The 21,262-nt window shown below is 43.4% G+C and overlaps 1 protein-coding gene across 1 annotated transcript in view; it reads left to right on the top strand.

Annotated features, from left to right (window-relative positions):
• Positions 1–12,326: 12,326 nt before the first annotated feature.
• Positions 12,327–21,262, top strand: part of LOC126472242 (unconventional myosin IC) — a 418,925-nt gene continuing 409,989 nt past the window's right edge. Inside the window, exon 1 of the mRNA XM_050099923.1 lies at positions 12,327–12,463. The gene's annotated coding sequence lies outside the window, so the exon portion shown is untranslated. The remainder of the gene's footprint in view (positions 12,464–21,262) is intronic.

Below are 21,262 nucleotides of genomic sequence, written 5' to 3'. Positions count from 1 at the left end.
TCAGACGGCAAAGAGTAAATGGAATAGCTGTCAGGCGCACGCATCAACAGGTCACCTAATTAGAGTACATCATTTTGCAGAAGTACGAGGCGTAGTGAGATGTACGTCCTTATATTTCGCTTTCTTGCCATAGAAACAAGCAAAACAAGTGGGATTCGACCGCAAGAAGACGTGTTCCGTCCCGAAACTATCCAGCTTCCAGGCACGACCAACGTCGTTAACTCAGCAATTACAGTTCACGCTTGTTTCTCCACGAGCCGTGAACTTTCTACGCTGTTTTTGCGCATTTATTTTTACTTATTATTTACCTGTTTCAGTCTTAGGAGGATCACGATAGAAATGAAGTAGCATCCGGTTCAATATTATTCCAATTTATGGCGCGCTGTACGATATCTCGCTGAATGATCAACAATCGTCTGTTACTCAACAGTAGCGCCTCTAACAACATTCGACTAACATATCGCTTTGTCCTGCTGTCTTTAACGTATCTGCATCTTATGTTGAATATTGCATTTTCAATAAAACGCTTTAAATCACAAATATCAGGAATAGGTAAATGGAAACACCACATGCTACATCATGTTTGCGGATGATATAGAAATGGTCGCTGACACCGAAATGAACGTGCAGAACGTGGTGTATAAGCAAGTAGTCGAATATCTTGGAATAGGATCAGTTGCGGTCTGAGATAAACAACAGTAATATCGTTGTAGCTAGAAAAGAAAAACAAAAGCATCGGCAAATATTAAAATCTGAAGAAAACAAATAAAGCAAGTAAACAAATTTTGTTACCTAGGATCCATCATTTATAGGTGCTCCGTGCAGATTAGAAGGAGAACTGCTGTGGCGAAAAGACCATATGCAGGCAGGAAACGGGTTTCAACCAAGTTTTAAGCAACAAGAGAAGATATAATGTTGTCAATAATTGCGATTGGACTACTTTACTGTATGGCTTCGAAAATTTGAACCAATCTTTACTTCAGTTTCCCAGCCAAAATAAATAAAGTAGACTAACATGACCATTCTCTAATGCATCTGGAGGGGTGCACTTGGGCTTTCTGTCTGAAAGAACCATGTTTTGACTCCCAGAAAGGGCATCGCCATTTTTAATTTCCTTCCAATTCCCAGGTGTGAGTGTCGTTGGGGGTAATTAATTGATGAATTTAATTAATTTGCATATAAAGTTGACATCTATTTGATATCAAAATTTTACCCAAAGCCCCAGCGCACCCTACAACTAATGATATGTAAGCGATGTATTGTGCTTCTTACTACAAAAGTGCTGAAGAAGAAGGAGGAGGGAGTCTTCTCAGTCCACAGAAATTCAAATAGCTCTCACTGGTCATCGTAATAGACTGCTCAAAACAGAACGAGATAGTCAAATTTGGACCTAGTCAAATTTGGACCTATATATTTACGAATTGAATTTGAATCTTCCTGAAACACACTCCAATGTATGCTTTGGTTCTGCATGACGGTGTGATTAACGACTTAAAGCTCATCGGTGTTGTGCAACATGCTGTATAAATGAACAGATGTTGCTGCATATCCAGGGCATTCCACAATGGCACCTCAAGGTGTGAACATCATTGTAGATGCCCAGGGTTTCTATGATGATGAGCATAGACAGTTCATATTTAATGATGTTGCATTCGTCAATACACAGAAGATGCCGGAATAGTAGAGACATTCTCAGTAAATATTGCATCACTGAGGTCTTCCATCCCTGCTCATCACCAGCATTTTCAATTGCACATATGGATGTTTGTGCCAGAGTGGGTGAACGTTTTGCCTCTTGCACTTTGGAAGACTGACTGGAATTTAACTGAATGATCTACAGTTCCAGCACATGCATTTGTAATCGTGAGTTGTGAAGTGTGGCTTAACCCCATCCTGCTGCGTCTTCATTATTTGATGAAGCGTTTTTGTCTGAAACTTCCTGGCAGATATCATCACTTTCCAAGCACTGTGCAAGTGGCTATGAATACAGTACTCAGCTGCATAATTACAACTATTAAACCTGTTAATCTCCTCCTCCTCCAGCACAGACATCTCACACATTGAACACACAGTACACAGTGAACAATTACGTCTGTCCTCTTGGGAAGCATACCACATATTGAGCGAATTTCCTGCCATTTTTTTCTCCAGGCCGCCATCATGGATTATGTCACAGGAGGGGAGGGGGAGGGGGCGGGAGAGGAGGGGAAGAGGAGCAGTAGAGGAAGGGGAGAGGAGCTGTAGAGGAGGGGGAGAGGAGTAGTAAGGGAGAGGGAGGGGAGAGAAGGCCAACTGCACCCTCTGGCCGTAGTGCTGTGAACAAGATCAGTTGACCTCCGGACCTCAAGATGAACACACTGGATGTAGATACTGTCTAGTGCTCAATCAGTGGCAACTCAGATTGTTTAAATAAACAGTATACTGCACTGCATACAAAACAAAGTCTTACATGTATCCTATCCAGCAGCCCAACCCAGATTGAGTCCTTATCACGCCAATTTCCAGATGGGGGAAGGGATGGGATGGGAGGGGAAGGGGGAGGCGGAGAGGGGAGGGGAAGGAGGGATGGGGAGGGGGCATGGAGTTAGATTAGTGGAGGTATCCCAGTTAACCTATTTTCCCACAAAATTCGTACATCCCGCCATGACATCAGTGTGATGTTGCTACATCTATGGACGCCATCTTGGATTCCTCATCTTGAATAAATTTGGAAACAATGCAGAGTGGTGCGATGTTGGGTTTGTCTCACTACTCTCGTTTACAGCGAGTTCATCATAGGCAAAGCGCAGGTTAAGATTGAGCAAATATTGGAGAGGAAATTATAGGTGATGTTTTTAATAGGAACCTTTCCACCATTCATATTGAGTAATTTAAGGAAATGGCAGGAAGCATAGTTCTACGCAGATAGAAGAAGATTTGAATCTCATTCCTTCCAACTGTGAATCGAGTGCCTTAAATAATGCGCCACTCGATCGGTTTCAACTCTTCGACAGGACTGAGTCCCTTATTTACATTTACATATACAGGATTTTTCCTACATCTTGACCAGCTCAAACAACTTCTTGTCCAGAAGCAAAAAAAAGAAAAAATAATGCACTGCGCAGTCACACTAATATGGTTGCCACCAATGTTCAGTGTGAGCGTGCAATAGCGACTTACAGACAGCGTGTGGCAGCACCAGCATCGGTGGGTATATGATGTGTGCCGGTGGCAGCGGAAAATTCTGTAGCCGTTGTTGTAATGCGGTAACAGAGCGATTTGTCCGACCTTGGCTTTCGGACAAAATGGAAACATTTCGGAAACAGCTAAGTCAATGTATGGCAAAATGGCGGTATCCAAACCGGCGCCAACTGCGGTGCAATACGGGCCATAGGTGATAGGGGTGAACGATGGCTGCTGAGATGTGTTCGGGCGAATAGACGTGTAACTTTTGAACAATTGACTGCACAGATGAACCAAGGGGCTGCCAGCAGTGTCTCCTCAACGACCGTTCAGTGAAAATTGCTGCGCGTAGGGCTCCTCAGCAGGCGTCTGGTTCATGCACCCTTGCACTGCTGTTCGTCGGCGACGAATGCTGGAATTTGCGCGCCAATACCGCGACTGGACTTCCACAGAGTGGAGGCAGGTGACCTCTTCAGATGAATCACGTTTCATGCTCCATCGGACAATAAACTTCTTTTATTTCACGTCAATGGTCACAAACTTGTAGGTCCTCAGAATACAGAGACCGGTAGTCTGAGGTCCTACAATTATGAAATTTATTCTACGTTTTCGGGTCACTGTTCCATTCGCGACCGTGTCGAAGCTTATGCTCAATCGGACAGGGCCTTTGGCGTGCACGACATGAAACATCTGAAAGCAAACACCTTGCAACAATCGTTGATAGCTTCCAGATTGCAGGAAGGAGCGTTATGGTCCGAGGAATGTTTTCATGACATTCCCTGGATGATCTCGTCATTGGACTGAGGCGCAATGGATCAATCCGAGTATGCATCTATCCCTGGTGACCAAATCGATTCCTAAAAGCAGTTACTTTTTTCTCGGCACGATGGCATCTACCAGCGGGACAACGCAACATGTCACAATAATTCGCAATGAACGTGCGTGGTTAATCGAGCACCAAGGTGAGTTTACCGAACTCCCTAGATTAAACTCAGTCGAGAATCTGTGGCCGCTTCAGCCCGGAACTGCGCGACTGCTACGGTCGCAGGTTCGAATCCTCCCTCGGGCATGGATGTGTGTGATGTCCTTAGGTTAGTTAGGTTTAAGTAGTTCTAAGGGACTGATAACCTCCGATGTCCCATAGTGCTCAGAGTCATTTGAACCATTTGAATATGTGGGACCACCCCAATCCGGCTGTGAGCGCCATGAATTCTCCGCCGAGAAACCCAGCACAGCTGGCTACGGGGCTTCACTTCCCTGTCGATACCTTCCAGAACGTCATTCACTCTCTTCCTGCACATCCGGGTGGTTATTCAGGCTTTTAACAGTTGGTCACATAAATGTGACTGAACAATGTGTATATGAAGCAAATACTGTTTAACTGCTAGGTGAACATTAACCAAAATGATTGGCTTTCTTGTAACTTTGTTAATTACGAAGATATGAACAACAGTACGTCTTTTTTAAACAGCACCCTACATTTTTTTATTGGATAATCCACTTCTTCCTCTCAAGACCTGTCCAAAAACGAATCACAGTGTACGATTCATGTAAACATGACGTGATTAAAAAGCATGGTAGAATAACGACTTCGACTCTCCTGTACTAGCACACAGTGCTAGCTCATCCACTTACTGGAGATGACAAACATATGGAATTCGCTCTCTGTAGAGTTCATTTACTTGTATTGTCGTCAAGAGTAACCTCAAAAGCAAGGTCTCCAAAGCTCTGGGGCCGCCGGGAAACAGCGTGCTTGTTGGACATACTGTTTTTTTCCTCGCTCCCTGCACTCTCTACAGAAACCACGACACATCCGCTGGAGCTTCCACTCTCGGCTTGGTAGCGGGTTGTAATGGAGCTCCCATCAGCCATTACCGCCAGGTGCGAAGTTATTCGATTTTTGAGTGCAAAAGGTGCATGGAGAGTCGTGAATGATTGTAAAAAATGTCCTCAAATGGTATAGAGAGTACCGGTACTGAAATTCATGACGAGCAAAGAAGCGGGAGACCGCCAATTCCCGAAGAGGCAGTAGCAAAGCTCGAGTAGATCTTGCTTAAAGATCGGTGGATTAGTCTCGATGAGCTTTGCAATGTTTTTCCTGAGGTTTCTCGAAATACCATTCACCCGACTGAAATGTTGACATTTTGGAAAGTTTGCGCAAGGTTGGCCCCAAGAAAGCTGACAGAAGACCACAAACGACAATGCGTTGAAACTTCCCGCTAATTTCTTCAAAGCTGTACATATGAAAAGACAACCTTTTGGATTCGCACTTGAGAGTAAACAACAATCACGCGAGTCGCGGCAATCCGATACACCCAAGCTGCGAAAATTCAAAAGAACCCAGTCTGCCGTTAAAGTCACGGCAACTACGTTTTGGGATCGAAAGTGGATATTGATTGTCGACTTCATTAATCCCGGGGCAACAATAATTGCCGATACGTATTGTTAGACACTGGAAAAACCCAGATGGGTGATTCAGAACCGAAAAAGAGGAATGTTGAGCAAGGGCATAAGCCTTCTACACGACAATGCTCGCCCCCACATAGCCCGTCTGCAACAGTTTGGATGGGACATCGTGAACCAGCCACAATATAGTCCAGACTTAGCGCCCACTGACTATCAGTTGTTTCCCAAGTTAAAAGAACTCTTGGCTGGAAGACGCTTCAGTGACGACGACGAGATGAAAGATGAGGTCCGATTCTTCTTCAGCAGCATGGCGGCGGGCTGGTACAACACTGGCATACAAATTCGTTTACAAAAATGCATCGATCGAAATGGTGATTATGTGGAGAAATAGAAAATTTTCAAGATTCAGTACTATGAACAGTTTATTGTAAATAAATCTTTCCTTATATTTTTTAAAAATGGAGCTTCACTTTCGGGATCACCTTCGGGTTATTTCGCCCTTGTCTGTTTTCGCTATTAATTACACTACATCATGAATATGTAGATGTTCCCGAATAATTGGCCACACACGAGCGGATTTCTGCGCTGGGCCAAAACCGCAGGACATTTCCGTGAATATTTTTGACTCGCTCGACCTGCCGACCTCGGGTCTATTCTCGCAGATCCGCCCACAGACCGGGTGCCTTCGTTGTGTGCCGTAACTCGGTGGATTTTCGAGTTTTATCCGCGGGCTCTAAACTGCGGTGTATGCGCGACAGTACAGACGTCGGAGGCGACGGATTTCGCTTTACTGCAACTGTGCCTCACCGTAAGTAGGTTATATAGTGCGGCGTCTTTAGGGATTGATTTGTTGTAGTACATTTTCTGCTTACAACTCGTTTACGTCGTCGAGGGGAAGTTATTATGGACAATAGCAGGAAAGAAATTGTGACAGTGATAGGCTAGGAAGCGGCCGTACAGAAACTCGTAATATCTTTAGTATAATGGGCGCAACAGTCTTATGCATAACATAATAAACACAGTAGAAGCAAATTTTTATTTGAACTCATCTTAGACAGTTTGTTCTTCCCATTTCTGTTTCTTTCAGAGGCCTCCACCTTTCTGAGTTATTTCCTGAAATTTTATCTCTAATTTTGTAGCTTAGTTTTTAGTATACAGTGGTCCACAATAGTAATATCATCTACAAATGTTTCAGCCATGTCTTCGCATGCCCTATTTTTTACATCGTTATTCGTGTAATGTTCACGGATCAACAAACAAAATTTTTTCCGGTACAATTGTATAAGTTCTTCGATGAGCTCATTGGTCCACTCCTTCAAGTGTGGTCTGCGCGTTTTCCAGATCAGCGGAAATGCGCTGCCTGTCACACAAAGTGCAGCTCCCAAAAAGTGAGGTCGAAATGAAAGTTCACGGGCAGAGAGTGTACGCGATTTTATTTCAGTGATTATAAATACAAAGGAACCTGCGCAACACAGAAGCCCTACCATCTCAGCTGAATGGATTATCAAAGACCGATTGTTAGCGCTCCTGGCTCACCGACGTACAAATTGGCGAAATGCTTGATCTCTCTGATCCAGCCGCATGCGGGAAAGACTGACACATAAACAAAGGACTCTGAACATTTCATTAAAAAGCTGAAGAAACTAAAACTTGGACCAATGACTTCCTGGTCAGCTTTGATGCTGTTTCTTTATCCCCAAGGTCTTTCATGCATGTCTCACCACGAGGTATTTCATGTGGAATGACAACTTCTACGAATAGCTGGAAGGCATTGCCGTGGGTAATCCACTTAGTCCAGTGGTAGTCAACTTCTTCATGGAACATTTCGAAGCACAAGCGCTGGACTTAGCACCTTGTAAACTTAAGGTGTGGTACTGATAGTCGACGATAGATTTGTTGTGTAGAGTCACGTTAAGGAGCAGCTCGGTGACTTTCTAAGACAGTGGAACAGTGTCCATTCCAACACAAAATTTACTATAGAGATAGGAGAGACCAACAGTTGCCATTCTTGAATGTGCTGGTCATAAGGAATGTGAAAACTTGCGACAAAGTGTGCACCGAAAACCGACACACAAGGACCGATATTTGTACAAACCGTCAAATCACCAACCGAGCCATAAAAGAGATATGACTAACAGGTTCGTAACGCGAGCAAGACGAATATGTGACCTGCAGCCCCTCAGACACAAAATGCAACAGCTAGAAAGGATTCTGAGAGAAATAGGTACTCCATCAGCTACATAAGAAGTGTCACAGAATCAAACATTCAGCGAAGTGACAAAGTGTAAAAAGAAATGTCGTGTATGGCCTTTCTGCCACACATTCCCACAGTGGCGGACAGAATCGGCTATACATCGTGCAGACACGGCGTAAAGACTAATTATAAACCGACAAGGAAGACCAAAGAGTGTCTCAGATCGGCAATGGAGAAAAGGGACCTTTTTGCAATGTCGGGAATATACTGTGTATCGTATACGTGTGGAAAAGTCTATGTTGGAATGACTGGACGATCAATCAGCACCAGGCTCATAGAACATAAGCGGCATTGCAGACTGGGGCAGGTGGAGAATTCGGCCGTAGCGGAGCACACATTGTGTGAGATCGACCAAATAGTAAAATTCGCCGACACGAAAGTATTTGCTGTAGGAAGGAACTATCACTCCTGCTTGTTCAGGGAAGCTGTAGAAATACAAAAACATGACAACAGCTTCAACAAGAAAGCCTCAGGTGAATGGATTCTGGATTCCCAGACTGCAGAGAATGACCTTGCAGGTAGCAACAGGAGAACTGCTCCGGAAATCACCAAGTAAAAGCCCTTGGGCGTTCGGGCGCTAGGCACATACAATCTGTGGTCGCGAGCTCGACTCCAGTCCACCACCAGCAATGGAGGATGACGCTTTGACAATGCCAGCCGCTGGTGCTGGTGTAATGTCAGAAACATCATCAAACAGACGTCGGCCGAAGAACAAGGGACGGGAGCCTATAGGCAGTCAGTCAACAAGTGGCGACGAAAGCCTTAATCAGTCAAATTTACAAAGACCTTGGCATTAGGAACCAACTTATCAGTATGCCGTTTTACCACCACTGCCCGGCGTACATGCATGCACCGATTGGTTTAGAATGGGTGTTAAAGTCGTCATCTGTGCTACTGGGGAGAGATCTGGAGACCTTTCTGGCCATTGGAGACCTCAACATCATGCAGGCAGTCCATAGAGACACGTGCCCTGTGTGGAGGAGCATTGTCCTGTGAAAAATGGCACCACGGTACTTTTATTGAGAGGTAAAAAATGAGGAGGCACGATGCCCGTGACGTATCGATGTGCCGTTGGAGTTTCGTCTGTCACAACCAGCCTGACCTGACGTCATACCCGACGGCTCCCCACGTCATGATGCCAGGGTAACACTACTGTACTGCTCCAAAACATTGAAAGAACGGTACCTTTACCAACGTCGCCGACAATGGTCGTCCGGGGTAGTGTTGAACCACAACTCATCGTCGAAAACAAAGCGTTTCCACACTTCCCAGTCGTGACACCATTCCACATGCAACCGTTTGAGTTGTAGTTTTAATTGCAGCTTACTCACTGGATGATAATTCCTTAGTTCGGTTTCAGATAGACTCTGACTAAAGGATCGGAATGACACAGAATGATGCAGAGAGCCGATTACTTGTTTTCGGATGGCAGCGCAGGCATGAAGGGGTTACGAAGAGCTTGGTGCACAATGAGCGACGTCTCCTTGTGGTAGTCAGATGTGTTCGACAAGATTCTTGACGAAAAGTACGCCTGCCCTCACGTGCCCATGCAATCCAACATCGGACCACTGCCTCCTCCGAACACCCTACATAACAGGCTTCTGCACGATTCGCCTAGCCGGCCAAATGGTGATCCACGATGCCGCCCCTTCAGTGTCAGATGCTTACAGCACTCATACACGAGTACGCGGCACATTTGTGTCCTTCAACATGATCACTCAACACTGTTCACGCCCCTGACATATTCTACCAGGACTGGTAACAACCCTAAACACGAACAATTTTCTCTGGTGACCATTTTATCTGTGAAAGAGATCTGCAACACTGATACGGCAGAACATCGCTAACACGAACTCCAATGGTCCGACTTCCCGCTTAGTTCAACCATCCCAGCTCTGGAGTTTGTTTACGTACACTGACCGCTGCTACAATCAGGCGTGGATTTGTAGGTGTCTCATTGTGTGCAATATGGATCAGCAGATAGTTGGCCGTAGCTAGGTGTGATAGTTCGATAGTTTCTGTTTCAATCAGTAGGTGCTATTGTATACATATTTTCAATAAATTAGTGAAAATGTTCTTTATACTTACTTAAGTGTGTAAAACTAAATTATGGATCCAGCTAAACGTAAACATGTGATGCTGTCTTTACGAGCGGAAGTTGAGCGAAATGTCGTTAGTGAGTGAATCAGTACAGCTAATGTTGACTACACAGGGGACGCAGAATCAACGGACGGTCAACTCACTAACGCTGTAACTGGAACAACCGATGGGAACGAGAAAGATGACGACTGCAGCGAAGAAAATGAACCTGCGGATCGAGTATCACATGCAGATACTAAAAATGCATTTGATATAGCCTTTCAATAAATTGAACAAAGCGCTAGGTCTACCCCAATAGATCAAAGATGTCGCCTGCTAAGCAAAGGAAAATAGACTTTTTTCGTCCTACTTACGACCAGAATATTTTCTTTTACCTTGTAATTTCTCATGTTTTAAATAGTTAGGGGTAATTCAGTTGGATTTCAATGCACTACATGTGTTTTTACTGGCAGTAACAATATATTACCATATGATAGACTTTTTTACAGTGCATTACACTTTCATGTAAAGAAATTTGTAAATTTGTGGTAAGGTCTTATGGGACCAAACTGCTGAAGTCATCAGTCCCTCAGCCTAGATCGTACTTAATCTAACTTAAAAATGGCTCTGAGCACTATGGGACTTCTGAGGTCATCAGTCCCCTAGAACTTAGAACTACTTAAACCTAACTAACGTAAGAACATCACACACATCCATGCCCGAGGCAGGATTCGAACCTGCGACCGTAGCGGTCGCGCGGTTCCAGACTGTAGCGCCTAGAACCGCTCGGCCACCCCGGCCGGCTAAATTAACTTACGCTATGCACGACACACATACACCCAAGCGCGAGGGAGGACTCGAACCTCCGACGGGGGGAGTCGCACGGACCGTGACAAGGCGCCTCAGATCGCGCGGCTTCGTGTAAGGTGTTTTAGTGTGTGAATGCTTTCTTACTGTTTTTACATATTTCAAACAGTGTCTCCAGCTGAACATTAAAGTACTGTGATATTATGAATCAATAAAAGTGTTCCTCTGATAATACGATTTTCTCTGCGTTATAATCATGCTCCCTGTCCAATAGCCGATAGATTAGTAAGGTTCTCCTGTAATTTACATACCTGCCAACGGTGTGTACGTGTCGGGTACTTCAGGTTTTTTGTGAAGCAGCGTACATCTACATCTACATCTATACTCCGCGAGCCACCTTACGGTGTGTGGCGGAGGGTACTTATTGTACCACTATCTGATCCCCCCTTCCCTGTTCCATTCACGAATTGTGCGTGGGAAGAACGACTGCTTGTAAGTCTCCGTATTTGCTCTAATTTCTCGGATCTTTTCGTTGTGATCATTACGCGAGATATATGTGGGCGGTAGTAATATGTTGCCCATCTCTTCCCGGAATGTGCTCTCTCGTAATTTCGATAATAAACCTCTCCGTATTGCGTAACGCCTTTCTTGAAGTGTCCGCCACTGGAGCTTGTTCAGCATCTCCGTAACGCTCTCGCGCTGACTAAATGTCCCCATGACGAATCGCGCTGCTTTTCGCTGGATCATGTCTATCTCTTCTATTAATCCAACCTGGTAAGGGTCCCATACTGATGAGCAATACTCAAGAATCGGACGAACAAGCGTTTTGTAAGCTACTTCTTTCGTCGATGAGTCACATTTTCTTAGAATTCTTCCTATGAATCTCAACCTGGCGCCTGCTTTTCCCACTATTTGTTTTATGTGATCATTCCACTTCAGATCGCTCCAGATAGTAACTCCTAAGTATTTTACGGTCGTTACCGCTTCCAATGATTTACCACCTATGGCATAATCGTACTGGAATGGATTTCTGCCCCTATGTATGCGCATTATATTACATTTATCTACGTTTAGGGAAAGCTGCCAGCTGTCGCACCATGCATTAATCCTCTGCAGGTCCTCCTGGAGTACGTACGAGTCTTCTGATGTTGCTACTTTCTTGTAGACAACCGTGTCATCTGCAAATAGCCTCACGGAGCTACCGATGTTGTCAACTAAGTCATTTATGTATATTGTAAACAATAAAGGTCCTATCACGCTTCCCTGCGGTACTCCCGAAATTACCTCTACATCTGCAGATTTTGAACCGTTAAGAATGACATGCTGTGTTCTTTCTGTGACCCGTCGCGAAAACTCGTTCCGGCTGATCTGGTGCTCCAAGGTTGATTGTTCAACCCCGAAAATACTGAAATAGGAATCAGTTTTTTGTACGGTGTTTCGCGTACAAGATGCAGATCCCGTGCTCGAGGAGCAGGGTAGGGCGGACACTATATTTAGCGTGGGCGTCTCGGTGCCTGGCGGCGGGGTGCTTCCCTCCGCCCCGCCGCGCCATGGCGTGGCGCGGCGCGGCCGGTTTCTCCGCATGGCGCTCCCGCTGCCGCTCCGTGAGTCAGTTGGGCCGCGACCGCCGGCCGGTGTGCATGTTGTGAGTTGGGGCAGAGCGGCGAGAAGGGACGGCACCCACGTGCGCGCACCGCACCGTCACGTGACCAAGGCGCGCGCTCGCCGGCCTCTACATCGGCGCGCCGTCGACAGGTTTGTACCCCACATTGTTCTCCTGAAGGGCAATGCACTAGCAGCGGCCGCCGATGCTCAGCAAATGTTCGTTTGAGCTAACGCTTCAACCGTTGCTTTAGAACCCACCCATCGTAGTAAGATTTGGAAATAAATACAGCCTCTCTGTTCAGGCCACGCTACAACAGTGCAAGGTGGAAACTTATGGAATTATAGCATAGGTTGGAACCGTTGCAGTCTTCAACAAGAAAAAATTACATTCATACAATAGTACTGGCAATTTCCAGTTGAGGATATTGGGTGCGATGTGTATTTTCTACGGACCGACCAAACTAACACATATATTTTTGTTTTTTGTGATGGTCAGTGTTTTCGTTATAGAGCTGGTGGCCTTAGCGGTTTGTCGTTTAGGTTTGTTTGGTTTGATTTTTCCGTTGGAACACTTTTTACTAACGTTTTGGGGATGTGGTCATGAATCGAACGTCAGTTTGTTTCTTTCATAGTTCCTTGTTTCGTGATTTGTTGGTTAGTTCTCTTAATTTCTCCTCTGGGTTAATTTTTTTCTTCTTTGTTTTTATGTCGCTTCCTATTATACTGTCTATACTTCAGGTTTAGTTTGCAAGGGTTTGCGTCCTCTTATTAGGCTTCCGGAGACTGTGTCAAGCCAGATTCGTGGCATAACGTTCAGACATCCTCTAGTTGTCAGTGCGTGGCGTTCTACATTATGTTAAGACTTCATTACAGCAAAGTCAGCCCCCGGTAGCTGAATGGTCAGCGCGACGGAATGTCACACCTATCGGCCCGGGTTCGATTCCCGGCTGGGTCGGAGATTTTCTCCGATCAGAGACTGGGTGTTGTGTTGTCCTTATCATAACATCCCCATCGACACGCAAGTCCCCGAAGTGGCGTCAACTCGAAAGACTTGTACCAGGCAAACGGTCTACCCGACGGGAGGCCCTAGCCACATCGCATTTCCAGTACCGTAAAACAGAACACTTTGTAAAATACAGGTAAAAAATTTTCAGTAGCCGAATTCTCATAAATTCGTCTTTATTTTTGACAACCGATTTCGACACACATAATGCCGTCTTGTGCACTTCAAAAAATTTTTGTTACCAAACTTGTTCATTGTGAGTTAGAGACTCGTGCCATGTTGTCATTATAGTGGGTAAAATATATTACTTCATATAAATGTCTGTCATCCATAGAACAATGAACACATTTCCTAAAGAAAATATAATTTGAAGGCCAGATGAGATATCCTTCGAAACTGGTCTCTCTCTCTCTCTCTCTCTCTTATTAAGCTACAAATGAGATTCTCAATCAATACACCTGTAAATTCGGCTTCACACTAACGGATATATTGTATTTGCTGGCAACAATAATCATAACAGATTTTTAGTTTCTAATGTCGTATCCAGGGCTAATTCTCATAACTGGAAATCATATTAATACAAGAAAGAACACGTTTTCATCTAAAAGTTAGGGTATGAGATGTAGAATTTTGTTGTCCTCCATTCGCAATACAGAAATAAACAGCTACGATTGTTCCTGAGACGGCAAATTGATCGCATGTCTGAAATGTGTTATAACAATTACTTTTCCATTACTTGCTTCATATGATTTCGATTCGAGTGTGGTAGCCAGAGGCAGCCGAATGTCAGCCCCGGAAGCCGTTGAAATCTACGTTAGCAGACATTCTTGCATTACCTTCTATAGTCGCATTGTCGACTCTCAAAGGGGGAAAAGTAACAGAAATTGACTAAATAGGTGGTGAAGCTATCATTTTCACCTACTTGCCAACATTTAGGGCTACCTGATCCTTTATGGAATAGGGGAAATAAGTTCCACTCTCAAATGGTTGTAACCTTTTTTTCGTATATAGATACCGTCTGAGTAGTTTTTAGAAAAGGGAAGGATATAATTGAATGATAATGGCGTAGTGGTAAGTGGAAATTGTTTTTCGTAATGTAGTACAGTGACTTATTTGCCTCCACAAAGATAGTCATTTACATTCAACTGTATATAAATCTCACTTTCCCATACGTAGTTCTTCTCTGTTCTGACCATGTGGAAAGCCACCGAAACATTCCACAGGGCAAGTTTTGCCGATGTCTGTCGTAAAATAATTCCTCCCTCTTTGGTTTCCCGATACATTCCCATTTATGGGCAAGCCGTAACTTCTGTCACAACAGCTGTATCCGCAGAAGAAAGCGTAAAATCAGTGCATCTTGACAGTCACACTCAAGTCTAATTTTTATTGTTAAGTTTACGTCCGTGCAATCAACTACGAAGAATAGAAGAAAAGCCTTTAATAGTTTTAAAACCCTCGATACCTCCATAACTAAGATGGATTCATTGTGTAAACCAATGTCTGTGAGTACTGTCAAAGCTGCTGAATAACGAGCAAACGTTTCTGTAAGCTTGCGTAACTTATCCTAGTCTTGTTCTCCTAGTGCCCACTTAACTCTCATGTGACCCTTCCTTGACTATTATTGAAATTGAATTAACTTTAACGTCAGAGACTGAGAAGATTCAATGAACAGTTGCGCTCTTGGTCACGAGATTAGTGATTGAGAGCATCACAGAGGTGTTTAACAAATTCCAATTGTAGATAATACAAGAAAGCGCTGTTAACCGCCAAAAGCTTTACTTACAAAATTCAAAGGGGCCAAGTTCCAATGTGGATCAAGAGACGTATCTCTTTCTGCAATTATATGCTGCAAAATACTCTGGCCATAAGTGTGAAATTAGATAAATTTGTTCATTTTCAAAGGGGTACCAGTAATCTCTCCCCATGCACCATCCCGAATGAAACAGGGAAAAAGGGGGGTTGAGGGAATTCTGCTACATAATGTACCTCCCGCCATAAACCGTACTGCAATTTGCATTATACAGATATTTTTTTTAGTCGGAATTCAGATATACTATATCAGCATTATTTGCTGTTTTTATTGTTCTAATGGACAGTCATCCACGTCTTGTCGTAATGAATCAGTTCCTGAGCTCTTTGGGTTACATCTCCATTTACGGGCGAGCCGTAATTTCCAGCCATCCTGATTTAGGTTTTCCGTGATTTCCCTAAATCGTTTCAGGCAAATGCCGGGATGGTTCCTTTGAAAGGGCACGGCCGATTTCCTTCCCAATCCTTCCCTAACCTGAGCTTGCGCTCCGTCTCTAATGACCTCGTTGTCGACGGGACGTTAAACACTAACCACCATCACCACCACCGTAATTTCCTCTCTGTCATATGCCGCCGTTCCTGTGGAGAATGGCAAAAGTGTGTGCGTGGTTCTGTGTAGGTTAAGGAGAACTGATATAGGCTCTTACAGCAGTTCACAATTTCAAGTATAGCTGCTGTGCAAATGTTTCATGATATACCTGAGAGAACAGTCGCAGTTACCGATATTTCACAGGTAACAAATTCTTTAGGAAAGAGTACCAGTTATATGTTAAAGAGTTTTAGTTGTACCGCAAGCCCTAATTGTTGCGTAACAATTTGTGCTCTGTCATTATTTCTACGTAACTAAAAACTGTTCTATGTCGTGATTACCAAGATGCATTCTGGGTGATGGATCGATATCTTCTATTACCCAAGAATTTCGTTCTGTTGGACTGTACTGTGCGAGAAAAGTAAGCAATATATTTTCTTTTAAAATGTGGTTCATGTGCCTTCTACATCGGTGTCACACACACACACACACACACACACACACACATAGTACAAACACAAAATTTACGTAACAATAACTTTAGATTTACTTTCTTTCACTAACAATGATCTCCCCAGTATGATAACTATAAACGAAACACACGTCACGATCTTCTGCAATAACGTAGCGCGCGCCCACGCACACATAAAACAAAAAGGTTTATATATTACTACTTTTTCGCTGTTCATGCAGTAAACTTCAACATCAGGGCATGACGTTTTAGTTTACTGATTCTTTACTGCTAACTCTGTTCGCAACACATTTTGCAGACAGTACCCACGTATATCACTGAATTTACCTGCAAAATTATGTCATTGAACGACACGGTCATATAAATTGAGATGTCTGAAAAACTAGCGTTTGCTTAAAACTGAACACACATTGGAGGTATGAATTAAACAACGCCTTCAGTCACAACTTTTTCGTGTTTTATTAACTACACGATGCATTTCGGACCCTGTGGGTCCATCGTCAGGTGTACTTTGTCTTAATACAAGTTTTATTTCTTCTCCCGAATGAGGTGAAACGCATATTTCACCCCATTCAGGAGAAGAAATAAAACATATATTAAGACAAAGTACACCTGACGATGGACCCACAGTGTTCCTTCATTGTCCAGAACTTCTGCAGAGCGACGTGTGCACAGTCGTCATTCTTGTAATACGGCTTTTTATAAGCAGAGCGCGGGCCTGCATGGAGACAGCCACGGCGAACGTCGCAGACCCGAAATGAGGGAAAGTCGTGTACCCGACGTGTTTATACCAACTTCAATGGGTCGCGCGCATGACAGGTGTTTTCATTTACATATTCTGACACGCACAGCGCCATCTGTTGATCAATTTTCACACTATTTTTTTCTTCTGCCTTAAGTTTTCCCCCTTCTCCGATAACATTCCGTTGCAATTTGACGTCATTCTGACCAGTGATTTTATTTCTGCGGCGTTTTGAAAGTTTTATTGTAATCACCCTGTATATCAAAATTACATAGTGTTCCAGTGGTTTCATTTCAGCAGGCTAGCAGCCTGCCACCTCCCTTAGAGCAAGAATTGGAAGAAAAACGATGAGGTTCACGATTGGCGATAACCACTTTGCTAACAATGGTAACTGCAAATAAATGGCACAATAAAAAGTGTCACAATGGTTCGTCGTTCCGTTTCGTCATATATCGGATTTGTCTTGAACACTTCATGCCGACTTCCCTGTTTTTATCGTTTCTGCAAACGCCAGCGATCTAGCAGTTGTAAGGTCAAAATTGCGTGGTGAAGTTAAACATCGCAGTTTCTGTTGGTAGCGCAGAACGTCGATTAAGTAAACATATTCCCCCACGTGTCTCCACCTCCGCAAAATCCAATTTTGTCATTTAGATTATGCAGTAAACTTCGTTTTCAGACACTGTTTTTGAAGAATGCCGACAACTGTTTTTGAATAATGCCGATGTGAAGAAGTAGAATAGACTTGTATGGTCTGGCTGGCTGGCTGGGATAGAAACCTAGAAAGGAGAAACAAGGCTGCAGAGTAAATGAAACCCATTCTAGTCCCGTAACAGATAGCAGAAGGAAATAAAGGGACTGACGAAATTAGTACTCCGGAACCATTCTATGATTTGGGATGGTTGTGCGTTCTGGTTCAGTTCTGCGTTTCTCGTATGTAGACAATCGTGACCTCCAGTTGTATCTCGTAACCGTGATCTTGTACGTACCGGGAACATTTTTCTCACGTCAAGACCCTCTAAACATGTAAATATGTTCCTGCAAAAAAGGCAAAGCTAGTACTCAACATTACTGTTTAAATTTTCATTTTTCATCCAAATCTTTTATTTTTAAACAAATCGCAAAAGCCAGTAAATATGGTAGACTGTGAAATTTCTAGCTGTATCATATTTTAAAGAAGAACGACGATCCTTCAAGAAGTGGAACCGGCAGCTGTGGAGTATGATTCTTGAGACCGGAAAAAAGTGCCATCTGCAGGAAATGCCTCCTCTCTTGTGAGTGACAGACATTCCTTTTATTGGGGTTTTTGTGTTTGTAATTTTTTATTGTTCTTCTCTGTAGGCCCCCAAAGGGCCATTAATGCAATAAATGATGATGATCATCATATTTTAAATTACGCAGCGTGTTTGCCTGTTTCGAAGATGTTTCGATCGGGGTTAGTGCTACGATGTTACGAATGGTGAATTGTGAGAATTTTGCAAAATCTTAGACCACTCTAACTAATGTGTAGTTCGTTGAGGTTTTGAGGCTCAATTCTGAATTTTCCGTGAAATGTTTTAACAAGTAAATAACGACGAATTTATCGTAAATATCGAAAGACAGTAGCTACGTGTATGTGAAACTACAAATCCGAAGTTGGTGGTTCAACTCATTTACAATTTCATCCGTCAGGCAAACGTAGCATTTCCACCTGTTAATGCCCCGTGAATGTGAGGAAGAAATAGTTGAACTGTCTTTCGGATTCCGCTTTGCACACACACACACACACACACACACACACACACACACACACACACACACACACACATATATATATATATATATATATATATATATATTTCCTTACAGCAGTGGTGGTAAAGTGTAGGCGAAGTGTGGTGAGCGAACTCTGAACTCTTGCAAAGGGCGGCGAACAGAAGTGAAAGTCCAAATAGAACGAGTCAGTCTCATTTCAAAAATGGTTCAAATGACTCTGCGCACTATGGGACTTAACATCTGAGGTCATCAGTCCCCTAGAACTTAGAACTACTTACACCTAACCAACCTAAGGACATCACACTCATCCATGCCCGAGGCAGGATTCGAACCTGCGACCTTAGCAGTCGTGCCGTTCTGGACTGAAGCGCCTGAAACCGCTCGGCCACACCGGCCGGCCTCAGTCTCATTTGAAGAGGGTATTAACATCCAGGAAAGCCGGAGATAGCAGCATCAGTGTGTGAGGTGGGTTGCCAATATGTGCGTTAGTTCTAATGGTTGAATCATGCAGCTGTGACAGTCGAAGAATTCACTATTTTTTTGAGTTCGTTTTGAAATGCCGTTGGTGATAAAGATATGGGTCTTTTTTTTTTAGTACGTATTTACTGATGTGAGATAAAGGGATAGGGATGTACAACCCGAATAATTGGACTGGAACGTGTCTCCTGCAACCCGCAGCTATAGCCTTACCGCCGTAGGTCATTATACAATAAACCGAAGTTCGAAAGAGATGGATAAGGTGATAGCAACGCTCAACTGCTTAAGGAAAACGCAATGATAAAATTCCCTCCAGCGTTAACCGGTTGCAACAAGAAGTTAATAGGTTTCGCGGAATCCTGAAACCCTGCCAGGGGTGTTGTCTGCGAGGCAAGCATTTGCGGAATGGCAGAAGTGGACGTTCAGTATGCGTGAACACGCCGGCAGTCTTCGGCCTGTAAGGCGCGCCGTAATGGCATGCATTGTGTAGGGGGGGGGGGGGGGGGGGGTCGTCTGCCACGTGCTTCTCGCGAACTGCGACCGCGGAAACCGTGACTTGCGCTGCATTTCATTCAAAGGGAAGCCGCACTTGTTTTAGCGAAACAGTGTGCTGACCATTATACACCGGACAATTTTGCCATATCATTGTACAGTACATGATACTAGTTACATGGAACGAGAACACAGCTGCAAGCTAGCGCACAGGGCTTTGACTCCCATTAAGAGGCAGGTAAAATTACAAAACCAACTGGGACAGACAGGGTAACGCTCAGTTTTAGAGCCTATATTCATGACCTTTTTCCATAAAATAACAAATTACAAAACTGGCTTTACAACTGTATTTCCACCCTTAAGAACGTATTACGTCTTTCTTTTCAAGTAAAAAATCTTACACCCAGTGGCCACTACAGGACATCGGCGAAAGGACCTCGCAGAGTGCGAGGGCGGTTGGTGGGAGCGCTGAACGCCACACTTTTCAACATAGAACAAAATTGCAGAAACTGATTTGGAAATGATATTGTTTAACGTAGTACGTAGAAATATTGAAAACAGTTTTTAACAAAATGGCTGAACTTCGAAAAAGTCAGTATTTTAGACAAAAAAGTCGTTATAAAAACTTTCACCAAAAATCGAAATTAAAATATGTCGCTAGAATCCTACGTACCACAGTAGAAAAAAACGCCGACTCATTAGTCAAAGACATAATTTAATTGCATGTGTATTTCATGACTTACAGCTCTACCAAATTGAAAAATATTGTTTTGGAAAAACAAACATTTAAAGTTTGTTAAAACTGAACATATCTTTAATCGGCAGTGCGCATCGTACAGCTGACTTTTTTTCACCGATGTCGAAACACTTCAATTTTGAAAAAAATATATCAACTGGTTTTTGTTTTTCAATCTAAGGATTTTTTACGCGACTGGGATTATTTTTCGAACCTTTTCTATCCGTATAAATACGACTTTCTCATTTTCAAGCATCCACGTGTTACTTCGTATGACAAACGAGCTAAATGACACGTTAAGCAAACGCCAGACAAGCACTTGCTTTTAGCCTGTTTACCATAAGCAAAACATAACAAAACATGCTACGAAGATAAACCTTGTCGAGAATAATATTTTAGTTGATACTAATGTCCTCTGTGATACTATTCGAAACTGACAGTTTCATCTGTAACTATATGTTACATCGGTTGTATTCGAGCGCAAGAATAAGCCAGACCCTCTTACAGTCAATTGCAGGTTTGACGATAATGACACCCTTCATATGAAATGATCTTAAAAATACTCTCTATAACATTTTAAGCAAATAAAAAATTAGGCAAAAGGTTTGTCCTGGTGTACCCCCTTCAAACCCAAGGCTTCCAACAACCGTTCAATCACTCTAGTGTTGGCAAGTCGCCGGCGAAATGAGAGAACATGGCAACTCTTAGTAAATCCTACACAGACAGCACATACAACTTTCCTTCATTTGGTTAACTGGCGACTGTGACGAAAGGAAGGTTATATGGCCAGTGAGGTGAAATAAAATAATTTTGACAAATAATGAAATCAGCAGATAATGAATGATGGGGTAACTGCTGGGAAAGAGAAAGTGCATATCTTGTACAATCGGAGAAGCGTGAAAACATCCTTGAAGAATGAGTTTCGGTGTAGCCAAGC

This window comes from Schistocerca serialis, chromosome 1 (assembly GCF_023864345.2).
Source record: "Schistocerca serialis cubense isolate TAMUIC-IGC-003099 chromosome 1, iqSchSeri2.2, whole genome shotgun sequence".
Lineage (NCBI taxonomy): Eukaryota > Metazoa > Arthropoda > Insecta > Orthoptera > Acrididae > Schistocerca > Schistocerca serialis.
The sequence above is the reverse complement of the archived record's forward strand: the minus strand, read 5'-3'. Positions and strand labels throughout refer to the sequence as shown.